Source organism: Salvelinus sp. IW2-2015, linkage group LG26 (assembly GCF_002910315.2).
Source record: "Salvelinus sp. IW2-2015 linkage group LG26, ASM291031v2, whole genome shotgun sequence".
NCBI classification, from domain to species: domain Eukaryota; kingdom Metazoa; phylum Chordata; class Actinopteri; order Salmoniformes; family Salmonidae; genus Salvelinus; species Salvelinus sp. IW2-2015.
In genome coordinates this window covers 49331951-49359637 of record NC_036866.1, presented here as the reverse complement: position 1 = coordinate 49359637, position 27687 = coordinate 49331951, and the positions used below count along the sequence as shown (strand labels likewise).

The 27687-nt window shown below is 41.9% G+C and overlaps 1 protein-coding gene across 1 annotated transcript in view; it reads left to right on the top strand.

Annotated features, from left to right (window-relative positions):
- The first annotated feature begins 4478 nt into the window (after positions 1 to 4478).
- The window catches only part of cd82b (CD82 molecule b), a 64292-nt gene continuing 41083 nt past the window's right edge, over positions 4479 to 27687 (top strand). The window contains exon 1 of the mRNA XM_023972124.2: positions 4479 to 4609. The gene's annotated coding sequence lies outside the window, so the exon portion shown is untranslated. The remainder of the gene's footprint in view (positions 4610 to 27687) is intronic.

Genomic DNA, 27687 nt, shown 5'->3' with positions numbered 1-27687 from the left:
CATGCTACCACTAGAGTGAAAGCACCGCCCGCATTCAAAAGTGACCAAAACATCAGCCAGGAAGCATAGGAACTGAGAAGTGGTCTGTGGTCACCACCTGCAGAACCACTCCTTTATTGGGGGTGTCTTGCTAATTGCCTATAATTTCCACGTTTTGTCTATTCCATTTGCACAACAGCATGTGAAATTTATTGTCAATCAGTGTTGCTTCCTAAGTGGACAGTTTGATTTCACAGAAGTGTGATTGACTTGGAGTTACATTGTGTTGTTTAAGTGTTCCCTTTATTTTTTTGAGCAGTGTATAAAAACCTATGGGTTTCACTCACTACTTGACCCAATTGTACGAGATGTAAACATTTTGGAAAGGGATGGAATGAAGGTTCCCTTGAACGATCATCAAATTCATTGAACTATTGTCCAAGTAACAGGTGACAATCTTGGTATTCATGGTTTATTTAATTTTGTGGAATCTTTTAGTGCAAGACATAGCTGCCGTTTCTGTCTTGCTGAGAAAGAGGACTTTCAGACAGAGTTTAGTGAAGACAGTTCCAAGATAGTGTTGCGAACTAAAGAGATGCATGTGACATGCAAATTCAGAGCTTCCACTATGGTTATATGGAAAGAAACAAGTTACTTGAGGGTTCCAATGATTTGGGCTTAAATGCCATTCAGTCTTGTTTTCTACTGCGCAATCTATTTGAAGCGCTTGATTGCAGAAAACCACAGATGTTTAAGCATTTGTTTCCTGGAAAAAGGTTGTTACCAAAGCAATTTTATGGTGCATTATCCGTGATGTATTCAGAAAATCAGGCTGATTCTCCATAGCTGGTGTATGTGCTGCGAAGCAAAACATATATCAAAAATATATAAATACAATGAAAAGCTTTAAAAACATAACTAAAACATTGGCCGAGAAACACCAAAGTGGCATGACATACAACTGCCAAACATTTGACCTCGGTAGATTGGATATTGGTCCAGGGAAAATGGTGTCCTTAAATTTAATGGAAGGAGCTCATTAGCTGGCAAATGCACTCTGGGTGCCATCTCCCACTAAGGGTTTGAGTGTAAAATGGGCCAAACATCAAGGGAATGTATACCGTTCAAATTTGGTTGTTTGTATTAAAGTTCATTGTGAGATGCCAATATTTCACGCAATCCAGTCTATTCTTGTAAAAGATAACCAGCAGTATGTTGTCATCTTTGCTTTAAACACACTGTTTCTTTGTGAACATTTTAATGTGTTTAAAGTTGTACAGACAGGAAAGGGACCCCATGTTGTTGACGTTAAAGATCTTTTGTATCACAAAGCATTCGACATACAGATGTCCTGTGGTGGTGATCATTCAAGTTAGTTTGTGGTCCCGTACTGCTTGATGTGATTTCATTTCCACGCTTGTACACAGTATCAGCACACTTAAGATATTTCCCCACGGAGGCACGGGTGTGTGGCTTTCAATTCATACTGTCCCTATTGCTTTAATTTATTTCAAAGATTTACACCATGCAGGTACTGTTTGGGCTGTTTTTGGCATCTCGCGTAATAAACAAATGCTGTTATGCTATATTTTGTGTTGACTGATTTATGGTAGTAATTACATTTTTCTGCGTTTACCCTGATCAAGGTCAATTTATTTTAGTATTATGAGTCAGAATAAATGTGTAATGACAATTAATGCAATTAACTAGAATGCTGAACAACAATGCAGTAAAAAAAAGTGACAGTTATTTTATATTAATACTGTACAGAGTGAAACGCAATGACTTTCGCAAATTTCTACACCAAGTTGAGCAAATACAACTCTGAAAAAATAACTTGCCAGAGTACATTTTACTCTTTGGACTGGGACCAAATGTTATCTTTGGCAGAGATACATTTTCTTTAAATAGAGTTAAATTCACTCTGTTATTTTTACTCTGTACTTGTCTTGAGCCTCTTCGTGGTACACACACACCTAACCACATGCAAAAAGGGTTTTCTATTATTGACTGCAGGTCGGTGGTGGGGTCATCTTTCTTACGCAGGAGAGACGATGAGCCACCACACACACACACACCCTACATTACCTGTGGTGAAGGCTTGACCTAAAAAAAACTCCCTTCCACTGTATAGAGTACTGTAGATGTGTTTCTGGATTCTCCTCTGATTTTCATGAACTCTAAAACATTATAAACTATAAAAGCATTCCCACCAGGATAATAATAGGCTCATCAAATCTGCTTTCGTTCAAAAGATGTGAAGCTTCAAAGTTGACATGTTGAATTTCTACACAGCTGGATCGTCTATTTTTACTGAAACAATCATAGTTACTGTAAGTATTTAGCCCAATGACATACAGTAACAGCAGCATAATAACATAGTAACACACAAAAAAATGGGACCTGAGGCTCCCTAGTTCCTCACCACTTCTATGAAGCCACACTGATGCTTACCTAACTTAGCACTGAAGGGAAGAGCAGGAGAGAGAATAAGAGAAGTTATACCCCTTACAAACCAAGACGAAAACCTGCCAACTTTAGCATGCTGGCAACTTTTTTCCGTCTTTTCTATGTATCTGTCTGAAAGATGTTGCTGGTATCAAAGCCCAAACTTTTATTGCCCCCAACCGACCTAGTCATGATTGCGGTAAAGTTCTGCCTACGGCTTAGTATAATATAAATGTAGCCATAAAGCTGATGCGGCATTGGCACAAATTACATTTGAAATATTCTATTGTTGTCAGACATCACACTTGTTCTTGTCAATCACAAAGCTTCACAGAAATGCTTTTAATGCATTTATTCTCTCCATTTAAATGTGTGTAGTTCTGTCCTTGAGATGTTCTAGTATATTGTCACAGAAATGCTTTGGCATTTAGCCTGGGGGAATGCACACAGCAATTTCATATTTTTTAAAATATTTGACAGGTAACTATTTAATGCTCGTATATTTAGCTAGTAAATGATGGCTTGATCTGCATACGTTTTCAACTTAGCCTACTAGCAATGTGTAGAATGTGGAATTTGAAAAGAGAGTACGTGCACGATGGGGTAATCACATCTAACATGGATCAAAAAAATGTTCTCTCTTAATCCAGGTTAGATTTTTTGTTTAACATGAACGGAAAGAGCAGATTTAGTGTTTTTCAAAAAAATTAGGACATGGGCTCTGTTTCAAAATACTACTTTTAAATTAGCCTAGGCTATATGACAGCGGTTCCATATATTCCATGGCACTCAAGTTGTGTGGGAAAAATATGATTTATATTTTATATTCCATTATATCTGAAATATGCGTGTTGACTGTGATCAAGGCAGGGGAATGTAAGTGTCTTGTCTGTTTAATGAACAAAATAAGAACTATTGATTTAATTTGCATGGCTCAGCCTTGTAGCCTAAAGGTTGCACAGACCAGTGACATAGTTAAACTCAAAATATATGTAATTAGTCTTTTGTTTGTCATGACCTGACTAAATTAATAAGTAATACAGATAATGGAAACACTTACCGAGGGATACAAAGTATATTGAAAGCAAATGCTTCCACACAGGTGTGGTTCCTGTGTTAATTAAGCAATTAACATACCATCATGCTTAGGCTCATGTATAAACATGCTGGGCAGGCCATTATTTTGGCTACCATGGCTATGCCCTCATAGGATGACAATGCCCCCATCCTCAGGGCACGAGTGGTCACTGAATGGGTTGAATAGCATGAAAACCAATGCAAATCATGTATGCCATGGCCATCTCAATCACCAGATCTCAACCCAATTAAACTCTTATGGGAGATTCTGGAGCGGCGCCTGAGATGGTGTATATTCAATGGATTTATTAGACGCCCACCCACATCGACACACCCCTACCACACTCAATGTGTCAGCATGCTTACGGGATATGGTCAGGTTAACTCTTCTATAGGCTGGTATTAGTGGTCAGGGTGGGAGTCAGACAGGACGGTGGACGCACGGCTCCATCAGCAGTTTGGCACTCCTGTATCTATGACTGTCGGCAGCTCTGTGAACTATGTATTCAACACGTGTGACACCCTACCCCTCACTCTCTCTGTGGTTACTTTGTAAACAAGGAAGCTGAAGAGTAAAAACCACACGTTGAGGAAGGAATCAACAAACTGATTTATGTTAGTGTAACTATATTCAATGTAAAGGGTGAGCTCATTATTTATTTGCTTTTAATGACTCATGCATGAGCGAAGCTGGCTACTTTCTTAATTTTGTGTAGTTAGGTTGAGGGCCTTTAAAAATGATATTTTCGTGTTCTTTACGAGAACAGTAAGAACAACATGACATTTAACATTTAAAGTATTATGTTCATGAATTGCAATAATTATTGTAGAGAAAAACATGTTGCAGTAGCCTATAATGTAACTGTACAGTATGACTTCATTTCTTTTCAGACATGAAAGGGGAATTAACCCACGTCTACCGCACGGTGGGGGTCTACCACGCCTTCCCAGCTCGTCCACCGTAGTCTAATCGCATGGCCCGTCACTGACACATCTCTCTCCCAGACTCCCACTCACATCCCGTTCTCTCACACGCACAACGGGACAGACAAGAAGACGGAGGTCCGTTACAGCCAACTGTTCTCTCCACATTTTACAACAAAAAGTAAGTATTTGTTTATTTGTGGGGTTATTATATATTAGTTAATATTAGACAAAGTCACGAGGTATTTTGACAACTCTAATGACAGTCAGCACGCTATATAGCTAACTTAGTATGGCTAGCTAGTTTACATTTCTGAATAGAGCTAAAGTTATCTGGTTTATAACTGAGCCTTGCGTTAGGTAGCTAGCTGTAGCTAGCTATTAGTAATTTACTGTGAATAACATTTGATAGGGAATTGTGCTATGCAAAGTGGAACTTCCCATCACATCCCGAAGTTATGGACAGCTGTCAAGCCTCGGGGTAGATAGAGAAACGATGAGCCAGCGCTATGCGCTCTGGTTGAATTTGGTGATAAAAAAGAAAGTTGTAGGAACATTTCCCCTCTGGCTGTACTGTACTATGTGTAACGTTTGCTACAGTACAACAACGTTAGGTCGATTTGTGAAGTTCACACTTCTTTCATTGAATAGCTGACACATAGCTGGTGTAAACGGATTCTGTGTCCATGTGCCTCCATTTTTCCTGTGCGCTGACAGTTGTTGTTAAATGGAGAACGCTGGGGACAGTTAACCCACTGTTCCTAGGACGTCACTGACAATAAGAATGTTTTCTTAACTGACTTGCCTTACACTAAAGGTTAAAAAAAAAGGTACTCAAATATTTAACCCCAACGGGAGGGCTCACAGATGTGACAAATAGATTAAATGTATTAACAGACACCTTTAAATTGGTTTTCTGTTTAAACGTTGAGGAAATACATAAAATTCCACATGTACTATGCATAATCTGGTCCTATTTCGTTTGACCGCTAGGGGGCAATTACATTCTATTGACACTTAGAAAAAAGGGTTCCAAAAGGGTTCATTGGCTGTCCACATAGGAGAACCCTTTTTGGTTCCAGGTAGAACCTTTTCTTTTCTAAGAGTACCACAGTCATAGGCTGAATTTAATCTGAAACCAAACAATTGTGTTCGATAGTGATCACTTAGTGTTTTGGCCAAAATGAGCATTGAGGCATTGCACACTCCACGTCCCAACTGACACTTCCATTTGTGTCAGTTGGAAGACAATCCATTTGCGAGCATTGTGTTCCGCGACCTGTCTTGTGCATGACTCACTCGCTATGAAACACGGGCACTGAGGCAAAGCAAAGCATCAGCTGATTTAGCTTGTTGTAGCCTGCCTGCTGCTAGCTAGCTTCAATGACAAACACATGGATTGAATTTTAGCTAGCTAGCTAAGGATGTTGGGCTGACACTTCCAACTTTCCACTTATTTACAATAGTTTGACAGCTTGCTGATGAAGTTGTGGACATGTTCCCAGCAGTCAGTCAGGACTTCAGCTTGTTTCCAAAGCACCAACTGCTTCATTGTAACGTTGAGTCAGCTAAAAGCACAGCGTAGCAGCAGACTCGACAGGGGCAGAGCAGGCTGTTCGCTGCTGTCGCTTGCCTTTCTGTATAATTTTTCCAGCTTAACGACGATGTTGTGCGGAGTGCTCTATATCCGTGGCAAATAATTTGAAAGATGCGTATCTCCTACTAACGTTACAGCATTGTTGCATTACATGTTGACCAGACCGTGCGTGCGTCCGTCCGTCCATGTTGATTTTGTCCTCCCACACCATACGCGATCAGGACACGCTGGTTGAAATATCAAAACCAACTCTGAACCAACTACATACATTTTGGGACAGGTCGATAAGCAAACATTTATGGCAATTTAGCTAGCTAGCTTGCTGTTGCTAGCTAAATTTCCCTCGATCCTGACTAGTCTCCCAGTCCCTGCCGCTAGGGAGCCAGCCAGCTAATGTTAGCTAATTGGCTAACAGTACACTAGCTTGAAATGAAACCACTTTCTTAGAAATGTGTAATATCTGAAAAAGTAGCTAGCTAGACTATCTTCATGCATGATGGACGCATCTTCTTGTCATGGATGCCATGCCATGGTTTCCCTTAGATTGAAGACGTAATCCGGAGACAGGTGTTTTCTCCATCTCTTTAGCTATCATACTCTAGTTCCACTGATTTCAAAACTCTATCCTCCAGGAAATGGAGAGCAACACTTATGCAGCTCCACTACACGATACATTTTTTTTAAACCGCGTTCAACAGGATTACCAACACAGACTGACCAGCTCAAATAGACTGAAGCCCTCTATATGGCAGACCAATCCTCTCTCGGCATGTCCAGCCCACTCATTATCTCAGCCAATCATGGCTAGTGGGAAGGTTGCCAACTTTTTCTGTAGCTTAACCAACAAGGCTCGTAATTTAACAATTTTATTCATATTTACAGATGGCATACAAGTTTGTTATTAAGGCACATGAAAGTTCACATGTTCCAGAAGGAATTTCTGCTAAAAAACGTATTTTGATACAAATAAACGTTCAAATGGCTCTCCTGTGAAGTCGTGACTTGCGACATACGCCTGGTTTCCTGAATCGGGTCACACGTCTACCACTTTGTGGAGCCGTTAGAAATGCTAATGATAGCCTAAACATTTTTGTCTATTAAAAAACACAGAGACTTTTGGTATCGTTTTGGTATCGAGTATAGTTTTCAAATTCTGCCCTCTAGAGGATTTCGCAGAAAAGAACACATGGCACTTTGAAGTCTGCAATAAATACATATTGCACTTCCCATTGCTGTTACAGAGTCCAAATCAATGTACGAACTGGTGTTCCACTCAGGGTTTCCGTTCGCTGGTAATAGCCTGTTTTTGGGCCCCCAAAAAAGTAAAATTGCCGCCTGACAATGAAGAAGAAAAAATACCATTACGAAATAATGCTTATTAATATTAATGATCATAATGTAAATGGGATTTCTGTCATTCTGAGCATCGTGGGTGGACGCCCTAATCAAGTTACACACCCAATGCATATGGGTCAGGTACATTTCTCGAATGTCCGGCAAACTAAAATACTGCTGGTCAAATGTTCAGTGCCACATTTTCCTAACGGAAACCCTGGTTCCACGGTATTTGAAACTTTGGTATTTTTCCGATACTAGAACATGACATTTTTTGTTACCTAAGATTTTTCTGTCAAATGTGTCTCATGTATCCCCATTAGCGTGAACGCACTGTGCCTGGTCCACTTAGCCTGCACTGGGAGTCTGGGCTGCATCAAATCAAACTTTATTTGTCACATGCGCCGAATACAACAAGTGTAGACTTTACCGTGAAATGCTTACAAACAAGCCCTTAACCAACAGTGCAGTTCAAGAAGAGTTAAGAAAATATTTACCAAGTAGACTAAAAGAAAATGTAATAATAAAAAGTAACACAATAAGAATAACAATAATGAGGCTATATACAGGGGCCACCAGTACCGAGTCAGTGTGCAGGGGTACAGGTTAGTTGAGGTAATTTGTACATGTAGGTGGGGGTGAAGTTTAGCTCATCTGGTAGGCTCGCGTCACTGGGCAGCTCGCATTTGGGTTTCCCTTTGTAGTCCGTAATAGTTTTCAAGCCCTGCCACATCCGACGAGCGTCAGAGCCGGTGTAGTAGGATTCAGTCTTAATCCTGCATTGAAGCTTTGCTTGTTTGATGGTTCGTCTGAGGGCATAGCGGGATTTCTTATTAGCGTCCGGATTAGTCTCCCGCTCCATGAAAGCGGCAGTTCTAGCCTTTAGCTCAATGCGGATGTTGCCAGTAATCCATGGCTTCTGATTGGGGTATGTACGTACGGTCACTGTGGGGACGACGTCATCGATGCACTTATTGATGAAGCCAATGACTGATGATGTGCACTCCTCAATGCCATTGTTGGAATCCCAGAACATATTACTGTCTGTGCTAGCAAAACAGTCCTGTAGCTTAGCATCTGCTTCATCTGACCACTTTCCTATTGATCTAGTCATTGGTGTTTCCTGCTTTAATTTTTGCTTGTAAGGAGGATAGAATTATGGTCAGATTCCAAATGGAGGGCGAGGGAGAGCTTTTCTTTGTGTGGAGTAAAGGTGGTTCACATTTTTTTTCCCTCTGGTTGCACATTTAACATGCTGATAGAAATTTGGTAAAACAGATTTAAGTGTCCCTGCATAAAAGTACCCGGTTACTAGGAGCGCCGCCTCTGGGTGAGTGTGTGAGTGTTTTTGTTGTTGCTTATGGTGGAATACAGCTCATTCAGTGCGGTCTTAGTGCCAGCCTCTGACTGTGGTGGTATGTAAACAGTTACAAAAAATATAGATGAAAGCTCTCTAGGTAGGTAGTGTGGTCTACAGTTTATCATGAGATACTCTTCCTCAGGCGAGCAATAGCTCAAGACTTCCTTAGATATCTTGCACCAGCTGTTATTTACAAAAATACATCGTCTGCCACCCCTTGTCTTACCAGAATAGATGATAAATTATTCAAACCCCTTAACTTATTCCACATTTTGTTGTGTTACAGCCTGAATTAAAAATTGATTAAATTGTTTGTTTTTTCTCACTCATCTACACACAATACCCCATAATGAAAAAGTGAAAGAAAAAAAAATAGAACATTTTGCAAATTTATTCACACCCCTGAGTCAAAACTTTGTAGAATAACCTTTGGCAGTGATTACAGCTGTGAGTCTTTCTGAGTAAGTGTCTATTTTATTTGTATTTTTATTTAACCTTTATTTCAATAGGCAAGTCAGTTAAGACTTGCCTAGACTTGCCCAGTTAAGAACAAATTCTTATTTACAATGACAGCCTTCCACTCTAAGAGCTTTCCACTCCTTAACAATTACAAGCATACCCATAACATGATGCAGCCACCACTATGCTTGAAAATATGTTACTGGTACTCAGTAATATGTTGCATTGGATTTGCCGCAAACGTAACATTTGTATTCAGGACATAAAGTGAATTTCTTTGCTAGGCTATTATCTTTGCAGATAATTATATGTGTGGGGTACATAGATAAGCTAGGCATTAAAAAATCATGTATAACACTATTATTGCACAAAGAGTGAAGCCATGCAACTATTATGTCAGTGAGGTCATGCAACTTATTAAGAAAATGTTTACTCCTGTACTTAATTTAAGCTTGCCATAACAAAGGGGTAGAATACTTATTGAATCAAGACATTACATCTTTTCATTTTTTATTAATTCATACAATTTTGAAAAACAGAATTCCATTTTAACATTATGGGGTAATGTGTATAGGCCAGTGACAAAACATCTCACTTTAATCAATTTCAAATTCAGGCTGTAACTTCAGGCTGAAAAATTAAAGGGGTGTGAATACTTTCTGAAGGCACTGTATAACTCAACATTTCTATGTGAATGTATTTGGGCACCTAAAAAGTTACATATTGCATCGTTAAGGCAAAAACATATTGTACATTTTGCAAATTCGTATCATACAAATTGTAATTTGTAATATATCATATGAAAATGGATGATGTACATTCTCAATTTAATACGAAATGTAACATATCATACCAAATGGAGTGCTTCGGATTTACGTACAGAATAATACGAAATGCTCCGAGACCAGGTTGCAGCAGGGGGGCTATGGAAAGCTACTGGGCGGTTAGGTATGACTTTGGGTTTCCGTAAAAAGTGGGACCGTTGAAGCTGCTTCACTTTTTGCTATAGCTGTAAAAAGCGTTAGTGTTATTAGCCATACCCTATTTAGCTAGCTCGAACCAGCTAATCTGCCACTATGGATATATCAGAAATTGGATTCACCAAAGTACCCAAACAAAGGAGAAGGAGAGCGATGAGCAGCAGCATCAAACCACCGAGGTCACCGCCAAACCCAATAGCGATGACGCTCCAGAGCTCCAGCTAGCTCCGTCGGCAGAGCCTACCGACCCTTCCACAAGCACGGCCCAGGTTAGCCTAGAATCCTACCGTAGCCGCAGGTTTTCTGTCCAAAAACTAAAATTTAATAGCAACTGGTTCATAGGAAGAGAGTGGCAGTTGCTGCAGATGCTGCATTTTGTTTCCCATGTCAAAAGTTCAGTGGTGGGTCCATTGCTAACACAGACAAGGCCTTCACCCAACCTGGGTATTCTAACTGGAAGAATGCTATTGATAGTACCAAAGGTTTGCTAGGCACCAGTGGAGGCTGGTGATGGGAGACCCACGGTTTTGCCGCGGACTGCACGGAGCCGACAAAGTATGTTTAACAAAACGTGAAAGACTAATTATTTTAACATATAGCCCCCTTTTTTTTCAATTTTCACCTAAAATGGCATACCCAAATCTAACTGCCTGTAGCTCAGGCCCTGAAGCAAGGATATGCATATTCTTGGCACCATTTGAAAGGAAACACTTTGAAGTTTGTGGAAATGTGAAAGGAATGTAGGAGAATATAACACAATAGATCTGGTAAAAGATAATACAAAGAAAAAACCATGCGTTCTTTTGTATGTTTTGTATCATCATATTTGACATCAAGAGAAAGGCCCTAATCTATTATTCCAGCCCAGGTGCAATTTCGATTTTGGCCACTAGATGGCAGCGGTGCATGTGCAAAATGTTAGACTGATCCAATGAACCATTGCATTTCTGTTCAAAATGTTGTATCAAGACTGCCCAAATGTGCCTAATTTGTTTATTACTAACTTTTCATGTTCAAAACTGTGTACTCTTCTCAAACAATAGCATGGTATTCTTTCACTGTCATAGCTACTGTAAATTGGACAGTGCAGTTAGATTAACAAGAATTTAAGCTTTCTGCCAATATCAGATATGTCTATGTCCTGGGAAATGTTCTTGTTACTTACAACCTCATGCTAATCGCATTAGTCTACATTAGCTCAACCGTCCCGCAGAGGACCCACCAATCCTGAAGAAGTTTTTAATAAAGACATTTATAGTACAGTATTATGGATAATGGGAATGAGAGGGCTACTTACACAGTGTTCGAAATTGATCACAGCAGTGATTGAATGAGAGTATGCGGCATGAGTTGAGGTGTTCTGAGGCTTGACTTCAGTGCAGGACAGGGGTTGAGGTGTTCATAGGCTTCAGTGCAGGACAGGGGTTGAGGTGTTCATAGACTACAGTGCAGGACAGGGGTTGAGGTGTTCAGAGGCTTCAGTGCAGGACAGGGGTTGAGGTGTTTATAGAATTCAGTGCAGGACAGGGGTTGAGGTGTTCATAGAATTCAGTGCAGGACAGGGGTTACGGTGTTCATAGGCTTCAGTGCAGGACAGGGTTGAGGTGTTCATAGGCTTCAGTGCAGGACAGGCGCATCATGGATGGATGGTGTAGGAGAAGAGCTCAACTCTTCCACTGAGGGCAGGACAGGATTTCACTGGGAAGACAAAAAACTAACACAACACACTGTAAATACAAACAGCATATACATTCCATTACAGCAGCGCCACCTTAGGTTTGGTCAAAAATGTTCTCCATGAAGTTAAACTCAGACATCTCAGAATTCACAAAGTCAAACACAGACTGCCATCTCTCACACTTGACACGTTGATGTAGCCCGTTAAATGTTCCTGGATAAAGCCCTGATCACCCACATACCTGGCGATAACTGCGAGCAGACTGGTTGCACCATTGGTCCCAGAGTGGTGGGGCAATTTTTACCTCCTGGGGCCTGGAGTTTTTTTCATTTTCCTACCCTATAAGGTATGACAGTGATTAATCAGTTGTAAATGTTTTGTACGGGCCATTATAGGACCAATGTTTCTAATCAGGTCACATGGTTTTAAAAAACCTCCTGGAAAAAACCCTGTCAAACTGCAGCTACCTTATATTTGTTCATATGAATTATATTTAGACTAGACCAGCAGGGTGTTTCCTCTACCCAGACACAGAGACAACAACTGATAGACAATAGAACTCACATGGCTTGCTTTTTGCATGTTTGCATAGTACAGGCATATGCAACTGCAGGCCTAAATAAAAATGAACTCAGTCTGTCATCACTATTATGTTGATTGATTCATTCCAGTTAATCATTTGGGATTGAAAATGTTGAGGCAGTCTAGCCAGCCCATGTTTGAATATAAACAAAATGTTTTCACATTTTCTCCCCACAAACAAATGGACTATAAATGCATAACGTTACCAATTAGTTTACTCTGACCAGATGAACAGGGCACATAGGCTGTATGCAGCTGCTATTATTAGTAGCATACCATTGATCAGATTGAAAAATCGTCTCAGTTTCATCCAATACAGCATGTCAGATCTCAAATCTTTAGGTGTGCCTAGGCTGCTGCAACATTTATGGAAAGAGTTTTTGCTTGTGTTTGTCTGAAGTGATGATGGGTTATTACATTTGCTAAATAAATACCGGAGGAAAGTGGAAAGCCTGCTTGAGCGGGTGTGAAAAAATGCGCTACGTCAACCCCTCTTTTTAATCTCACTTTTAATGGATGACGCGATGGAAGTTATCAAATCATTTTGAATTGATTTTGACATCCCAGAGAAGACAGTATAAACGTCCATATGCTCAGGAAGTAAATCATAGTGACATGCAATTACTTCTGCAAGTTCCTTATTGTAGTTGTACTCTTTTTGAAAAGGTAAGATTGAAACAATCTAGCTGGGTATTTTTTTAAAATGGAAATCTTGCTTTAGTGTGTAGGGCACTGTCCATGGTGTTGGTAGAGCGCAGCGAGATTTTGTGCAATTGAACCAGTCACTTCTTGGTCAAAAGCAATTTTAAAAACGTTTATGTTTATTGTGGCATAGCATAATATAAGTAGAATTCAATATAATTCCAATGCAAGAACCAAAAAGACGCCCCTGGGTATAGCTGCATATCGGTATGTTTCATCATAGAGATAGATATCCATAATAGAATGAAGCCTTTTTTGGTAGCCTATTGGTTTTCACTGGCGCAAATTGAATTGTTCGTGTTGGAAACGTGTTTATGGTTGGCTGGCACTGCTTAATTGATTACATGGGTCAAATGTGATTCACAAAAGTGTATTGTGCCATATCACAAGTGTTGCTGAACTCACGAGCGAGCGGCATGACTTTCCATGTTTGAACTGTATACGCCTATTTATTTAGCAAGACAGCTGTGCATGGGTGCATCTCACTGTAGTAGGCTGTAGGCTATGTTTTGGTTATTTGGATCTCCATTCGCCTTTTGTTTACTGCGTTTTTTTACTGTTAATGTAACTAGCCTAAATATAGGTTGTCATGCCTTTATCGATCTGATATTTTGTTTACCAGGCCTACTACTTCTGTTTTGTTTGCATTCACAGTTGTGTCTATATTCTAAGCCAAACTGCTATTCAGTATTTTTGTTTGCATGCATGATTACCTCGGCTACTATTTTCAGTATTTAGTTTACATTGTTATGGTAAGACAGCTGTGTGTATGGCTGCATTTGTATTAGGGTAATTGCTCAGCTAAACGGCATTGCTGTAAGAGGCTGTCAGTTGTGCTGATACAGCGGAGCAGAGATAGGTTACATTTCAACTTTCTATTTATTAGGGTATAGCATGATTATATATGCAGAATTCAATATACTTCCAATGCAAGAACCCGGAAAAATGTAGCCCCCTCTGCGATTTCAACTGCCTCCTTAGTCACTTTATCCTGGCGCCGGGTCTGGTTGGGCCGGCCCAGGTTTATGGTTTGCTCAACATTGTAGCCTATAGGCCTATAGACCAACGCGTTTCCATTGCAGTGGTGAGAGAGAGAAGTGCGCCTCATATCTCACAGAACTAGAATGAGATTCACTTTCTGTGATATCTCTCCCTCTCTCTGCTCTGACAGACATGAGCCTGCAACTCTCAACTCTCCAGCGTTGCACTTCATCATCTATTTCCTTATAGAACCATAGCCACGGGAAAGGTGCTGGATAAATTTAAATACATTCGCCAAATGCATAGAATTACTGCTGTCTGTTCAAAAAGAGATGTAATAATTCAGAATACTACAGCAGGAGTAGGCCAGCCTGACTAACCAGTGTCTGTATGTAGCCTCGCTACTGTATATAGCCTGTCTTTTTACTGTTGTTTTATTTCTTTACTTAGCTATTGTTCACCTAATACCTTTTTTGCACTATTGGTTAGTAAGCATTTCACTGTAAGGTCTAAACCTGTTGTATTCGGCACACGTGACAAATAACATTTTATTTTATATAATTTAGCCATGATCAATAGCTTATTTTGTTTAAATAGCCTAGCTGTGGATTGTATGTAGCCCAATCACAAGGCATGTCTACTGTTGAGAAAACAGAAGTTGGAAAGCAAATGGATCCTGCTGAAAAGAGAAGACTAATCTGTTTATAGGCTACCAAGTTATCAACTTTCAAATAGGCCTATTGAGCGAACAGCATTGTTTTACAAAGTAAAACAAGAGGGACATAAGCTTTTAGCACCAGCGCATCAGCCAATCGCTGGTGAGTCAGTGAAACTAGAAATCTCTTTTAGGACTATAATTTCCTCCTCATATTGTACAGTATGTGTGTCTCCACACACCTAGGTCCAGACACCGGGTTCAAGACAAGCTTGTTTTTCTTTATCTCAGATTCTCAATTTTCTCAGTGTCAAAGTAGCCTCTCATTTCATCATTTGTGAGGTATTAAAAAAAGATTCTGCTAAAGTCTCCAGTCATCTAAAATGATGTAGAATTGCATGAAATGCGTTTATAAAGGCCACATTTTTCCCAGATCTTAGGCTACACATTTTTTCCCCCCATGTGTAACTTCTGCAAGTGCCTCTCTTTACTCTATGCCAGTATACCCCATTTCATTGATTCCCAATCCTTAGGTAAAGCTGTACAGTGCAATATGAATGTCAGTACACACAATAGGCTGACTGGGGAGGTGATTTCACACTGTCACAGTCCTGCGATAAGAGCTACAACGCTAATAGTTGCTTAAACTAATAGTTGCTTAAACACCGAGTAGACTGATACCCCATTTCATTGCTTCACATTCCAACCTTGTTTAACATTATCTAGTCTAAATACGGCATGATTCCACCAATTGTTACCTTCTGAATCACTTTCAAAGAGGTATTTTTATTTTGAAGGCAAACCGCAAATTCCACTATTGTGCCTAATCCTTATTGTGGCTAGCTTCACAACACATAACTCGGTCCGGTCTAGCCTCACTAGCCAGATGAAGCTAGCTGGCTGCTTATAACGTTAGCTTTGAGCAACAGGGTTAAGTAGCTGGCTAGCTATTTATTTTCATGAACTGAAGTTCAATTTCAATAGGCGAACAACAAGTGGCAACCTAGCTAATACTTACTCACAAGGATTCCTAAATCATTGCTAACAATAATGAAAATGTCTGCAGTTTCTACTGGTCATTGTTTTCAGGCTAGTTATATTTGGTGCTAGCTAGGTACAAAGCTAAAGCTAGCTAACCCAGAAGTTGCGGTCAGACAAATAATGCTTTCTAGCCAACTGTATTGTAAACACATCGTTCGTGGTAGGTGTTTGCTTGCTCGCTTGCAGACTTTTTTGTACAGCTTTGACAGTGCTACTGATAGTAGTGGTGGAGCTTGGCTTGCACGTGCAAATTCAGCACACACAACATTCTATAATAGTGTTATTTGACATGTCAAATAAAAAGCTTATTTAACTCATCAAATAGTGTTATTGTCAAATAGTGTTATTTGACGCGTATCTTTTTTGACACGCAAAGACCCAAACGGCGTTCCATAGTATGTCGTGAAGCTAATAGTAGTGACTCTATTACTGTGTAACTCCGGTAGGGCAACATCTGAAAAATAGCACACTTGGTAACGTTAGTGTGTACCGGTGCTCGGCCAGTCGCTAAAGCCGAAATCACCCACAACAGAGAACGGTTGATTGTCAAGGGCAATGAATTTCATTATCTTGGCATTAATGGATTTTGCCTTTGAGTTGTCTCGCTGAAAATATCTTACTCTTTCAAATGACTGCTTGACTTGTTGACTGCTCGATCCACACAGCAGACATTGTGGGCTAGGTTCGGAATGCTGTATTGCACGTGTAGCGCAAAAGTTTACGTGGCGTCATTACGTCCTGCACCTACGTTATATAGGTATGCACGGTAGCTTAGACATTGGTTTTTAACAGTGGCGTTAAACTAGACATCGGGCCGATACCGATGTTGGCATTTTTAGCTAATATCGGCCGATTCCGATATGTTCACCGATGTATTGTGCATCCCTATTTTGTACACCTAGTGTATGTAAAAACAAAAAAAGTGCCTTTGTTACAACTATGAAACAGAAAGCATGTGTTGGAACGCTGTAACAGCTTATTTCATAACAACAATATACAACCAAGACACACAACAAGCAAGATGCGAGGTCAAATAAACAACGAAGCTGGTGATTGCGTTGCTGACGTTGTTTTTTGCTTGAGATGTACTCGGGCCTGCTCTCTCGGTGATGACATTTTGTGCTGATAACCGGCCCGTACCATTGTCACCGTCTTACGGTGCTGTCCCTTTCTATCTCCCGTCTCAGTTTTGTTTGGGGGTGTCACAGGAAACTGCTTAGTGTGCACCATTCTGTATTTTTTGCACTTATGCCTCGAGGCTCAGAACAATCATCAGAGACGTCATGATTAATTTCTTCCCGACCATCTGAGTCGTTTTCATTCAGATTTTGTAGCAGTGCTAACGCAGCATGTGTATCCATTCCTCTTGGTCTTTTTGCCATTGTAAATTACACACACTCTCACTGTGTACTCCAGGTAGGCCAGAGTAGACTGATAGGACTGGTTGGATTTAGTGGACTGATAGAGGCTATCAATAATGGACTGATAGAGGGGATCAATACAATAGAATGGCCCACCCTGTATGTACCCTATATCAAAGTAACTGCAATCAAGCGCTTCCTATAGCCATCGATGAGCTTCCTGCACCTTTGTACTGGCAGTTTGGGCCACTCCTCTTCTGCCAGTTGCTCCAGTTCTTCCAGATTTGAAGGGTGCCTTCTCCCAACTGCTGTTTTCAGATCTCTCCACACGTTTTCAATGGGATTTAGACCTCATTGCTGGCCACTTCAGAACAGTCCAGCGTTTTGTCTTTAACCATTCCCGGGTGCTTTTCAAAGTGTGTTTGGGTCATTGACCTTATATGGAGACCGAGCTTTCTGACACTGGGTCCGACATTGCACTCCAAAATGCCTTGGTATCAGTGGAGGCTGCAGAGGGGAGGACGGCTCATAATAATGGATGGAACTGAGCAAATGGAATGGCATCAAACAAATGGAAACCATGCGTTTGATGTTGTTGATACCTTTCCACTTATTTCGCTCCAGCCATTATCACGTGCCCGTCAAGGTGCCACCAACCTCCTGTGCTTGGTATTCTCCTGATTTCATGATGCCATGCACATGTTTAAGGCACCCATTGCCAGAGGCAGCAAAGCAACCCCAAAACATCTCTGAACCTCCTACATATTTGACTGTAGGGAAGGTGTTCTTTTCTTTGAAGGCTTCATTTTCTGTAGACATAGAGATGGTGTGCTTTTGCAGTCAGCCTTTCTTCTGTCTCTCTCTCTCAGTAATGGGGTCCTCCTGGGTCTCCTACCATATAACCCCTTTTCAAAAAAATGACATGCCCTACTAAAACTGAACTGGAGTTATAACCAGTTTGTGATATTAAGATTCTAACAATGATAGTGCGTAATGAAGGGCAGACTGGTGCCCTCGAGCGCCAGAAAGGGAGAGCGGGAGCAGTCGTGACAGTACCCCCTCCCCTCTAGGGGCGCCACCCGGCGTCACACCTGGGCGAGCCTGACGGGCTGGCCGAGGCATGGGCGCTGGACAAGCCAGCTGAAGTGTAGAAGCCCGACGAGCCTGCAGAGGTCGTGGGAGCCGGCTGAGGCGTGGGAGCCTGACAATCCGGCTGAGGCGGGAAAGCCTGACGATCCCACTGAGGCGTGGGAGCCCGATGAGCCGGTTGAGGCATGACGTGGGATGGGTGCCTACCGAGGCAAGAACCTCTTGAGCCAGCTAAGGCATGGAAGCCCGACGAGCCAGCTGAGGCACCCTCGGTTCGATTGGTGACGGCACCCGGACCCGACGTCACCAACAAAACAAAACAAAACTCCCTTATGCTTTACATATTGGTGTCAGCATTCTGTGAGGGCAGATGCTGGAGACGAGAAGCAAGTACAGGGAGTGAACATTTAATGAAACACAGACATGAAACAGAACACAGACAGCGTCTGGACAGGGGAACAGGTAAACGACAATAATGCTGACACGAGGAACACATGGAGGAACAGACAGAGATAGATGGGGCAATCAACAAGGTGAAGGAGTCCAGGTGAGTCCAATGAGCGCTGATGCACGTAATGATGGTGACAGGTGTGCGTAATGAAGGGCAGCCTGGCACCCTCGAGCGCCAGAGAGGGAGAGCGGGAGCAGGCGTGACAAATAATTAGGCCTATGTAATAACAACTAATTGTGTGTGTGTGTACTGTATCTGGTCTCAGTGTGAGACTCAAACTGACACTACATACTGCTCATATTAAGAGCTACGACACAGTAGTGCCTTGCAGCGATTGCTCTGCCATGTGAACAGAGGGAAGGGATCGTGCAGACAGGCAGGGTGGACTGAGAGGAGCAAAGCATATGTGCGTGTGTGTTAAAACCCATGAGAAGCCTTGATGATCCAATGTAAACATGGCCTTATTCACGGTGTGCCGACGGATGTATTGTTCCCATGGGAACATCCCGTTGCTTGTTCAGTGGAAAACATAAGTTGTCGGAGAAACATTCTAAATGATGTTTCTCTCTGTGTGTTTGGCTCTGGTGTATAAAAGTCACAGTCTCACTCAGGCTTTAGACAAGTGAGAGAGAGAGGTTGAGGCTTTCATTAAGAGTCCAATCAAATCTCTAATAAACCCAAGTTTACTGTCTGGTGTTTATGATTTCAATGCAATAGACCTAGATGTCTTTATAGCGTGCTACTTTTGCTGTCTTTGTATGAGCCTGAGTGACCCTTCAGTGGTGTAGGATTTAATATCCCCTACTGCTGAAGTGCTGCTGAGCTCACCACAAAAAGTGGGGGTTCCCAGTCTTTCCTTTTGTTTTGTCCTGCTACCATTGACTCTTATTACGTGTGGGCTAGGCCTATATTTAACTAGGGGGGTTGGATTAGCACACGTACCCAGACCTATATATGAGGGACATGTTTACCACCAGTTCTTCTCGATAGAAGGTGCTATGCAAATCCTGCCCTGCCAATGGACGACTTTCGGGAAGTGTCCCATTTTAGCTAGCTACTTCTCTTATTCTGTGGGCTTGGCTTTCACACTTCTCTAATCTGTGCTTAATCAGACATTACACAGGCGTCTGTCTGTGGGAAATAAGACCTTTGTGATGAACATCTTCACACACAAACATAGTTGCTCGTCCTCATTGAGGCAAGAATCAGTGTTAAATATTAGGCTACTGATTATATAAAGCCAGTTTGGTTCAAAGTTCAGAAAAACTGTGCCGCTTTGGTCTGGATCTCGACAGTCTATTCAACAGTTTTTTTTAAAGAAAATGGATAATGATGTTCTTTTCCTACCGAAAGCCATGGAGAATAGGCCTAAGGTCTAAGCAGTTAGACCAGCTCTCATAGTTGACTGATCTGTGTGTGCGCCTTACACTGTCTGGATGAACTTGTCAAACTGTGGCTGAACATCAGTGGATTGTAGCAGCCTAGCCTACACTCAAGTTCAAAGGAAATGAACAAAACCTTTAAAACTGAATGGGAAAGAGAACAAAGAGAGGAAGAAATGTGGTGGACATTCTAAAGAGTGTATTTTCCTACTACTAAGCTTTCAACTTGTTATCTGTCTGTCTCGGGAGTCAGACTGTAGTGGAGAGCTTGACTGTATTATTCTTAGGTTGCTGGTTTGGTTTGGGTGTTCCCCGCCGAGTGTCGGTCAGAACGCATTGATGGGAAGACACTGAACAGTTTACTTGAAGATAGAAAGTATAAAGAGCACAGTATGCTCATGGGCAACAAGATGACCTTCAAATCAAGTTTATTTTATATAGCCCTTCGTACATCAGCTAATATCTCGAAGTGCTGTACAGAAACCCAGCCTAAAACCCCAAACAGCAAGCAATGCAGGTGTAGAAGCACGGCGGCTAGGAAAAACTCCCTAGAAAGGCCAAAACCTAGGAAGAAACCTAGAGAGGAACCAGGCTATGAGGGGTGGCCAGTCCTCTTCTGRCTGTGCCGGGTGGAGATTATAACAGAACATGGCCAAGATGTTCAAATGTTCATAAATGACCAGCATGGTCAAATAATAATCAGGAGTAAATGTCAGTTGGCTTTTCATAGCCGATCATTAAGAGTATCTCTACCGCTCCTGCGGTCTCTAGAGAGTTGAAAACAGCAGGTCTGGGACAGGTAGCACGTCCGGTAGGGAGGTGACAATGAAGCGATTTATAGTGCACATGCTAGTGAGAGACTAMATCCAGAGAGAGGGAGCCCAGCTGCGGCAGTCCCAGCGAGCCATGCAGGTCAGTCTCACTTAGCTACGTGAGCTACAAGAAGTAGTACAGCTCACAGAGACTCTCCGCTCCGTGCTGCCACCGCTCACATCCCACTCCATGTCTAGCCTCTCTCCCACTAAGCTAGCCTCTACAGAGCTCATCCCAAGGCATCCAACCAGCAGAGAGAGTTCTGCTGGCACCACCACGGCTTGTGATGGACAGAATGACAGCAGTGAGTGGCTTGCCCCCCCACCGTGGCCTCCAATTATTGACGAGTCACTGCTGCCGTGTCATCAGAGTAACACTTCAAGTCTCCAGACCACCATGGTGCTACAGCCCTCTTCTGCCTACCAATGTCCCGGAGCCCAGACCCCACAATGTAGTGGAGGGCTAAAGTTGCTGTTTGGTTTGTGTGTGTTTGCCTTGGGGTGTCGGTCAGAACGCATTGATGGGAAGACACAGTGAACGGTTGACTTGTACTTTACTTGAAAATAAACAGTATAAAGACCAAATTATATCTAGGGCTATGGCTGGATCACTAGGAAGGCTACTGCTTATACCACTGATCCATAACAGAGGGCCAGGGTTCCGGTCTCGAAGCACACGTTCCACTGTGCTCAGAGGGTACTTTTGGTACTGCAGGTTAGCTGAAGCCGAGCCAATTCCTATAGATGGTCCCATAGAGAACTCATATTTTTTTATTCCTAAAAAGACACATTTGTTGTCACCGTTGTACTAAAAATACCCATAGAATTTTTCCAGTAATTGTCTTTGAGTCCAATTTTATTTCTTCTCCATCAGTAGCCAGGTTTTCATCCAACCTTTTTATGTGAGTAAAATGTTGAATAAAAAATGTCACGATAGGCCTGATGGAAATTTGTCGGTAAACTTTCCAAATGTCGACTGAACAAAGTCCGTCAAAAATAATTGTTATGTGCACTACATCATCGCGCACACTCTTTTATCCGTCAATTTGCTGGAAGTCAATTTGCTGGAAATTTCTCTGGTGGGAAAATGTGCATATTGTTTGTATGCGGTTTTCAGAATATTCGCATGAAAATCTGTTGCCAATTGGATGGAGACCTAGCTACTTGCAGCTGACGATATTAACATTTAATATTCATCCAATGTCTGCCATGCTTCTGGATGACACTAGGGGCGATACATTCCTAGACCACTGTTACTCAACCCACAAGCAAGCATACAAAGCCCTCCCTCATCCCGCCTTCAGCAAATCAGATCATGTCTCTATACTCCTGCTTCCTGTCTCCGAATAGAAGCTAAGCAGGAAGTATCCATGACGCACTCCGTAGAGAAATGGTCTTCCGAATCGGAGGCTATGTTGCAGCACTGCTTTGCTGGCACTCACTGGAATATGTTTCGGTACTCCGCCGATAGCACCGACGAGCTAACCACCTCAGTCTCGGGCTTCATCAGGAATTGCATCACCGACATTGGCCCCACAGTGAAGGTCCGCTGCTTCCCCAATCAAAAGCCCTGGATTAACACTGAGGTACGCGCTAAGCTAAAAGACAGAGCTATCGCACGCAGGGCTATTGCATCCAACAGCTACTACTAAGGACACAAACACGTACAATAAGTCCCGCTACGACCTCCCCTGAGCCATCAAACAGGAAAAAGGACAATATAGCAACAAGGTGGAATCTTATTACACCTGCCCCGGAACTGGACGCATGTGGCAGGGGCTACAGCCCATTACATATTCAAGTAATGGCCTTTGAGTGTGGACTGTATTATTATGCATACTGGATGTACTGGTTACCTTGTGCTACGCTCCAAAATGTATATCCACAAGTCTGGGTTCATTGATTGTGCAGGGCGGCTTACAGTTAGYCTACAATTATAGTACATTTGTATTTGATTTTGAATAGCCTAGTAATAGGGTGACACATTACCTTTAGCTATACAGAATATCTCACCACTATGCGCTTCCATCTTCTCTCTCTCTATTCCTTYCTCAAGCGAGCAGAGTGGCTGTCAGCAGTTTAGTGAAATATGTTTTGTTGCGAGAACATTTTACTATCTGTTCCGCAACAGATTGACTTAATTTCCCAAATTAAGCACTGGGTAGCTGCAGGAACAGGGTTGGAGATCCAATGGAATACAGTTTGGGGCAGAATATCACCTTACACSCAGCAAGAGCATTCTCCTCAAACAGTGGTTGATGTGTGGAGTGAAATAAGTGTTATATTTCTTTCTCAGCAGCTCATATTAAGTACAGCTCCGCAATAAAACCCAAGTAGCCTACCCTGCATCTTTGAAAAACGGACCGGCGGGAAAGGCCTCCATTTGCTATTCCAGTGCATACAGATGACATGTATTTTTTTGCCCGGCCCCTGTTCCTGCCCATTTGATAATGGACTGTTCTAAATGGAAACAAATTTTACATGTTAGTAAAGACAATATTAAATTGAGAATAGTCTGATGGGTACAAATATTATCACTTGATGAGAGAACAGCTATGCAGCCGGAGGAATGGAACAGAGCAAGCTTTTTTAGCGACTTTCTCAAATCATCAATAGCCTATACTCGCACCATGCAGCTCACATGTTTTGATTTCTAAAACATTCTAAGGTTTGTATCATTCACAACTAAAGTTGCCAAATTACTCTAACTCTAGCATATAGGACCAAATGATCACTTTTACTGTCAACATAGCCACTTCATATGCACACTCGCTCCGGAATGGGAAAAATACCCTTTCTAAGTTCAATTATATTCTTCTTACTATAAAATCATATAATATTAAATAATGGCACGGGCCTTATAAGCATATCTTGTCTGCTAAATGAACAAGCCTACAGCCTATGGCATGGAGCATAACCAGATAAAATACAGTAGGCCAACTCATATTCTGTTTTTCTGAAACACATTTTCTTCATATCATGTTTCTTCAGACCTGACTAAAATAAATAATGGATTTATTGTGATGGTGTATATGAAATTGATTTAGACTTTTTAAAATTAAACGTTTCCAAAGGTGCTGTAATGAGCACGATGGGAGACAGAGAGCTGGTTTCAACAGCAGGGCGGAGCAGGTGTTTATTGTAAAGGACCACAGGAGAAGGCAGGTAGCTGGGTCCATGGGGCAGGCAGAAGGTCATACACAGGGGGTCCAAAAAGGCAACAGTACAGGCAGGGAAAAGGCTGGTAACGTCGTCCGGGAGATCAGGCAATAGGTTGATAACAGGACATCCGATAGGCTAAAGTACAGGCACGGGAGGATTAAATTACGGGAAAAACATAGCTCCGAATAGAAGTGTGTCACAAAACAAACAATGCCTCACAATGATGGGGTGCAAAGAACTGAACTAAATAGTGTGTGATAATGACATACAGGTGTGTGAACAGGTGATCAGAATTCAGGTGATTGGGTTTTGGAGAGTGAGCTGCGTTCAGTGGATCTATGTGTTTGAGAGTGTGAGCTGGAAAGTGAGCTGCGTTCAGGGGATCTACATGTTTGAGAGTGTGAGTTGGAAGCAGACGTTACAGGTGCGCATCAGCGGCTTGTATGCAGCTTGTACAGTGGCTTGCGAAAGTATTTACCTCCTTGGCATTTTTCCTATTTTGTTGCCTTACAACCTGGGATTAAAATAGATTTTKGGGGGGGGTTTGTAACATTTAATTAACACAACATGCCTACCACTTTGAAGATGCGAAATATATTTTTTTGTGGAACAAACAAGACATAAGACAAAAAACAGAATTTGAGCGTGCATAACTATTCACACAGCTCCTTCAAGTTGGATGGGTTCCGCTGGTGTTCAGCAATCTTTAAGTCATACCACAGATTCTGAATTGGATTGAGGTCTGGGCTTTGACTAGGCCATTCCAAGACATGTAAATGTTTTTTTAGAGTAAGTTTAAATCCCTAGAGTGTTGCTTTAGCAGTATGCTTAGGATCAGCGCGGTGGACTTCACAACCTGGGAGCGGCCCGTCCAGGACCCAGTTGCACAGGGAGGGGTTGAGACCCAGGGTACTGTGGTGTGTGCAGTGTGATGGCGATTGCGTCGTCTGTGGACCTATTAGGGCGGTAAGCAAACTGGAGTGGGTCTAGGTTATCAGGTAGGGTGGAGGTGATATGATCCTTGACTAGTCTCTCAAAGCACTTGATGATGACAGAAGTGAGTGCTACTGGGCGATAGTCATTTAGTTCAGTTACCTTAGCTTTCTTGGGAACAGGAACAATGGTGGCCATCTTGAAGCATGTGGGGACAGCAGACTGGGATAGGGATTGATTGAATATGTCCGTAAATACACCAGGCAGCTGGTCTGCGCATGCTCTGAGGACGCGGCTTGGGATGCCGTCTGGGCCGGCAGCCTTGCAGAGGTTAACACGTTTAAATGTTTTACTCACGTCGGCCACGTTGAAGGAGAGCCCACTGTCTGGAAGTGGGCCGTGTCGGTGGCACTGTATTGCCCTCAAAATGCGCAAAGAAGTTGTTTAATTTGTCTGGGAGCGAGACGTCGATGTCCGCGACAGGGCTGGTTTTCTTTTTGTAATCCGTTCATCAACTACAGCTCAGTGTTCAATAGCAGGAGGTCAGAGAATTCACTTCACTGATGTTAGGTTAGCCTATATCCTATCATATTTTTCAATGGAGTAGAGAGTGAAACCTTGGCTGCTTCCAGTTCCATAGTGTGGTATTTGAGTCAATTGGAGGTGTACCTGTGGATGTATTTCAAGGCCTACCTTCAAACTCAGTGCCTCTTTGCTTGACATCATGGGAAAATTTAAATAAATCAGCCAAGACCTCAGAAATAAAATTGTAGACCTCCACAAGTCTGGTTTATCCTTGGGAGCAATTTCCAAATGCCTGAAGGTACCATGTTCATCTGTACAAACAATAGTACGCAAGTATAAACACCATGGGACCGCGCAGTCATCATACCGCTCAGGAAGGAGACGCGTTCTGTCTCCTAGAGATGAACGTACTTTGGTGCGAAAAGTGCAAATCAATCCCAGAACAACAGCTGTGGTGGTTAATTTCTTTACTATCAAATGAGGATAGACAAACGTATCACACAAGTCAGAGTTATACTTAAACCAAATCTTTAATCACTTATTAATAAGGAGCGGGTCAATACAACACACACAGTGCTCTACGATAATGATGGCTGGTCACAGCCGGTTGACAATTCACGATCAAATGATTCGTTGAGAGCCCCGAGACAAAAGTACAAAGGTCTTTTATAGCCAAGATACAACCTACATGACGAACAACAGATATATAGAATGGGTCACAAGGTTAAGATCTGTATGAAATATACCTATAATACATAGCAGACAGTATCTGCTGTGTCAACAGTTTTCATTGTATAGAGACCAGTGTCTGGCCCTCCGACTCCAAACTGGAACCATATCTCCCRGGTACGGTATAGAACAGAAACATTAACTCATGCTCTGGAATTCTCTTTAGGTTTTATCACCCAAAATACATCGTAAATCTCCTGTCAGTGTTATCTCCCAGAAGCCCATCCTCAGTAGAACACACACAATAGTTGACAAAATACTCTATTCTGTTGCATGAAACAACCATTTGATGCAATAAAAGTATTATAACATGATCTTGCAATTTTGCTCTCAAACAGCAAAGGACATTGTGAAGATGCTGGAGGAAACAGTTACAAAAGTATCTATATCCACAGTAAAACGAGTCCTATATCCACCTAACCTGAAATGCAGCTCAGCAAGGAAGAAGCCACTGCTCCAAAACCGCCATAACAAATCCAGACTACGGTTTGCAACTGCACATGGGGATAAAGATCGTACTTTTAGGAGAAATGTCCTCTGGTCTGATGAAACAAAAATAGAACTGTTTGGCCATAATGACCATMATTTTGTTTGGAGGAAAAAGGGGGAAGCTTGCAAGCCGAAGAACACCATCCCAACCGTGAAGCCCGGGGGTGGCAGCATCATGTTGTGGGGGTGCTTTGCTGCAGGAGGGACTGGTGCACTTCACAAAATAGATGGCATCATGAGGGATGAAAATTATGTGGATATATTGAAGCAACATCTCAAGACATCAGTCAGGAAGTTAAAGCTTGGTCACAAATGGGTCTTCCAAATGGACAATGACCCCAAGCATACTTCCAAAGTTGTGGCAAAATGGCTTTTGGCCAACAAAGTCATTTGTGGTGGAGTGGCCATCACAAAGCTCTGACCTCCATCCTATAGAAAATGTGTGGGCAGCACTGAAAAAGTGTGTCCGAGCAAGGAGGCCTACAAACCTGACTCAGTTTCACCAGCTCTGTCAGGAGGAATGGGCCAAAATTCACGCAATTTATGGTGGGAAGCTTGTGGAAGCTACCTGAAACATTTGACCCAAGTTAAACAATTTAAAGGCAATGCTACCAAATACTAATTGAGTGCATGTAAGTCGCTCTGGATAAGAGCGTCTGCTAAATGACTTAAATGTAAATGTAAACTTCTGACCCACTGGGAATGTGATGAAATAAATAAAAGCTTAAATAAATAATTCTCTCTACTCTTATTCTGACATTTCACATTCTTAAAATAAAGTGGTGATCCTAACTGACCTAAGACAGGGATTTTTTTACTATAATTAAATGTCAGAAATTGTGTAAAACTGAGTTTAAATGTATTTGCTAATGTGTATGTAAACTTCTGACTTCAACTGTATGTAGGTGGTGTATGTAGGAGGTTGTTACCATATTAATAGGATATAATACAATTCT